A 3269-nucleotide genomic window follows, 5' to 3' on the forward strand; every position below is an offset into this window, starting at 1 on the left:
TAGGGAAGTGGGGGGCGCTATGGGGGACTTTTGGGATAGTATTGGAAATGTAATTGAGGAAAATATGTAATAAAAATATTAAAAATTAAAAAAAATAAAAAATAAAAATATGGAATCTTACATATATGGGAAGAATATAGTTCATCAGTCTCTCTTTCAATGTCAAAATCTACTAAATAACCATGATTTGTATCCCAGTAACCTGTTAATTGAGTTGTGTCTACAATGAGCCGAGAGGAAATATGTTACCTATATTTGGTCTCATTTTTGCTAAATAAAACAACAACAACAGCAACAACAAGACGAATGGAAGAGGATTTAAGGTCTTGAATGCAAGGCAAAAACTATTTAACTGATGCAATTTGAGAATTTATAATGAAAACTGGATTAGAAGTATAAAAAAAAATTAAAAAGTTCATGAATAAATCCCATAAACTACTGCCAGGAGCCTCCCCGTCTAGAGAGGGTAATGGCGGCAGCACAGAGTAGGACTCTGATGTGGCTTTAAAGTCTGAGGGTCTCTGGATGTACTAGCTCTCTAACTGTACTGAAATGCTGATGATAACTTCTAAAAAGTCCTAAAATCTTTCTTGCTCTTTCTGAGGATAAAAGGCTGTTGGCTTAGGTGATTGACACTTGTAGGTTTGTGGCCTTAGTTCTATCTCAGCATGAACTTTGTAGCTCTGACTTCCAGCCTGCTAGTAGAAGTCACTAGAATAAAAAGGCACACTTTGAAAAGTGATTATCCCCAATGGAGGAGCTAGAGAAAGTACCCAAGGAGCCAAAGGGATCTGCAACCCTAAAGGTGGAACAACAATATGAACTAACCAGTACCCCCCGGAGCTCCTGTCTCTAGGGGCATATGTATCAGAAGATGGCCTAGTCGGCCATCAGTGGAAAGAGAGGCCCATTGGTTTTGCAAACATTATATGCCTCTTTATAGGGGAACGCCAGGGCCAAGAAGTGGGAATGGGTGGGTAGTGAAGTGGGGTGGGAGGGTAGGGGGGACTTTTGGGATAGCACTGGAAATGTAAATGAAGAAAATACCTAATTAAAAAAAAAAGAAAAGAAAAGTGATTATCCATCCCATAATCACCCACCGAACACCAGCAAGAATTTGCTGAAAGGACCCTGATATCGCTGTCTCTTGTGAGGCTATGCCAGTGACTGGCAAACACAGAAGTGGATGCTCACAGTCAGCTATTGGATGGAAGACAGGGCCCCCAATGGAGGAGATAAAGTACCCAAGGAGCTAAAGGTGTCTGCAACCCTATAGGTGGAACAACAATATGAGCTAACTAGTACCCCCAGAGCTCATATCTCTAGCTGCATATGAAGCAGAAGATGGCCTAGTCAGTCATTATTGGGAAGAGAGGCCCCTTGGTCTTGCAAACTTTATATGCCCCACTACAGGGTAACACCAGGGCTAGAGAAGTGGGAGTGGGTATTTAGGGGAGCAGGGTGAGGGGAGGTTATAGGGGACTTTCGGTATAGCATTTGAAATGTAAATGAAGAAAATATCTAATAAAAAATTGGGAAAAAAAGAAAAAAAAAGAAAAGTGACTATAGTGTTTATTACTAAGTTGTAAAATGTTTCCTATGAAAAATATCTAAGGGGGAAAGCAGAAAGATAATAAGCAGGGATAGGGAAAAATTCTCTCATCTCTTTGTCCTCAGTACTTATACATCTTTCAGAATTCATGATCACATATTAAAAAGTTCATCACAAGTTTACACACACAAAATCAAATCATAAATTGAAATAGAAGTTTACAACAGAGAATGTTTACAGGCATATCCATTAGGAGTAACTATCTGGCTGAACATCCATCACCTGTCACAGCTGCACAGGTTCAAAAAACATTACTAAGTTATTTGTGAAGATTTGTATAGATAAACCTAGTCAGTATTTTTTTTATCTTCTGTCCTAGCACCTATAATAAATTGCTAGTTCCCCTTTTATGACCTTGTGATAATTGTTTTACAACCTCTTAGAATGTGCTCTGAGTTGTACAAAGTCTGGTTGCTATATAGAAGCAATTACACATGGGACACTGACAGAGTCCTCATTGCAGCTTTTACTATCTGAGAAAGACCTAGTGGTAGTTGCACTATAACTGAACTTAATAATCACTGATATAATTTTAGGAATTTTTTTATAGGATCATCATTAAGACTTAAGAAGTTGTATATTTTTCTATATAGTATCACTGCAATACAGTACATATTAATAGATCTGCAGCAATCTGCCCCAAATGGGTGGTCTAATACCTAGTGATTGTTATATATGTCTAATAGTAATAGGAAAAGTATATTAGTAGCAGGAATCTTTCAAAAAATGGATTCTCTTAGGCCATGTGTATAAGAGCAACTCTCTCATGGATTAATATGAAGCAGACCACCTCAGGAAGACTATCTGCTAGTTATTAGCTTATCCTATTATGACTCATGACAAGCTATGAAATGTCAAAACAAAAGACTTCTCTCCTTCTTTTAGCTGAAGATGGCTGAGTAGAGGATGAGCTTGCAAGCTGGGTTTCACATAAAATCTCTTCCTTTAGAGTGTAAGTGACCTTAAATAACATACTGAAGCTCAGAGCCTAACTTGTACAATCTACATAATCAAAATAACTACAGAATCTCTTTCATAGAACTATTTTAAAGAGTAGATAAAAAGCTGCAGCATTATGTCTCTGAATACTCTGAATAGTACAGTAAATCATCAGTATAACTCAAACTATTGGAGGACTTTCTTTTCTCATCACAGAATGTGAGCTTTTGGAAATTTTTATTTCATAATTTATATCTCTGCTTTATATGTGATAAATAACAATTTCAGTTTTTGGTTTTTTTTTGTTTGTTTGTTTTTTTGATTTCCAGACAGGGATTCTCTGAATAGCTCTGGCTGTCCTGGAACTCACTTCGTAGACCAGGCTAGCATGGAAGTCAGATATCCACCTGCCTCTGCCTCCTGAGTGCTGGGATTAAAGGCTTGTGCCACCATGCCAGGCTTTTTTTCTTTTTAATATTTTTAAATTAGGTATTTTCCTAAATTACATTTCCAATGCTATCACAAAAGTCCCCCATACCCACCCAATTCCCCTCCCCATCCATTCCCACTTTTTGGCTCTGGCGTTCCTCTGTACAGGGGCATATAAAGTTTGCATGTCCAATGGGCCTCTCTTTCCAGTGATGGCCAACTAGTCCATCTTTTGATACATATGCAGCTAGAGTCAAGAGCTCCGGGCACTGGTTAGTTCATAATGTTG

This window comes from Mus caroli, chromosome X (genome assembly GCF_900094665.2).
Source record: "Mus caroli chromosome X, CAROLI_EIJ_v1.1, whole genome shotgun sequence".
NCBI classification, from domain to species: Eukaryota; Metazoa; Chordata; class Mammalia; order Rodentia; family Muridae; genus Mus; species Mus caroli.